This window comes from Poecilia formosa, unplaced genomic scaffold (genome assembly GCF_000485575.1).
Source record: "Poecilia formosa unplaced genomic scaffold, Poecilia_formosa-5.1.2 Scaffold1729, whole genome shotgun sequence".
Lineage (NCBI taxonomy): Eukaryota > Metazoa > Chordata > Actinopteri > Cyprinodontiformes > Poeciliidae > Poecilia > Poecilia formosa.
The window spans coordinates 4,566-5,782 of NW_006801668.1; the positions used below are offsets into that span (position 1 = coordinate 4,566).

The window sequence follows — 1,217 nt, forward strand, 5'->3', positions numbered from 1 at the left end:
AAAAGTAAAAAGGGACTCAAAGACCCTGATGAGCAGAGCATAAGTTTAAATTGGCTAATCAGCCACAGCTGTGTTCATGAGAGGAGAGGCTTTTTCAGGAGAAATAAATATGAAGCCTGAAAACCTAAAATCTTAACGGACTGAATCCGTTGTGTTTTTAGCTGATCTCTGCTGGGTTTGTGGGATGCAGGCGGTTGCCACGGCAACAGGTTGATTATACAGTAAAAAGGCAGGAGTGGTTTAGTCATTGCTGTTATTTTACTTTTGTTTACCTTTGCTGGGATGCATCACAGCCGCTGTAGTTTATGAACGTTCAATAAACGACAAACTTGGACTAACTACCTCGTTCGTCTGTGACTATTTCATTAAGTAACAAACAAATGGCTTATACCGCGATAATTATGTGAAAATAATATATTTTTTTTTAAAGTTTTGTGCGCTCTGGCATCTTGCTTTGAGTCTGAGAGGCTTTTCGATGCGTTAAAACTCTCCAAAATAAGTTTTCAACTTTTAAAGCTCCACTGTTGAAAATGAGAAGCTGACATTCACAAATGACATTGAAATAAACTCTAGTCCCACTTCTGGTTTGTTGAGATTTCTCTGGATCCTGTTGGAGGAAAAATATACCAACTTCACAAGATGTGACTTTAACCTAACTCCTGTCAGTCTGAAGTTTCTCATACTGAGTTCATCAAACCAAAGTTCAGATCTACCATAACTGACTGACACAGGTGATCGCCACCAGGTCAAAAGTACAGCTTGTTGGCGCAGCACATTCATTAATGTTTCCATCATGTATGTTTTCAGATGCTAAGCTGTCACAGCAGACCATCCTGCAGGCCTCTGGTCTCAGTGTTTCCAGTGATCTCACAGCTTCAGGATGACCAGAGACCTTCACCTTTCTGGAGCAGGAACACCCGGCCAAATGCACTGGTGACACATTTAATTTAAAAAAATGTGGCTGTTCTTATAGCATTGATATGCAAGAACCATCTACTGTTTTTAATAATAAAAAAATATATATATTATGAAATCTGTGTTCCTTCTCATCTGTGTAGTTCTAATTTAATCAAATCTCATGTTTTCACATCCCAGAGACAATAAGATGGATAGTTTGTTTGTGGCTTTAACCCATTCATTCCAAATTTTTCCCAAACATGTAAATATGAAAATCCGATGTCATTGATAGCCCTTTGAACTAATCAGGGAAATAATTT

General features: G+C 38.2%; 1 long non-coding RNA gene across 1 annotated transcript in view; it reads left to right on the plus strand.

Annotated features, from left to right (window-relative positions):
• The window catches only part of LOC103132967 (uncharacterized), a 3,669-nt gene extending 2,452 nt beyond the window's left edge, over positions 1 to 1,217 (plus strand). Inside the window, exon 2 of the long non-coding RNA XR_475670.2 lies at positions 808 to 1,217. This is a non-coding gene — a long non-coding RNA (uncharacterized LOC103132967). The remainder of the gene's footprint in view (positions 1 to 807) is intronic.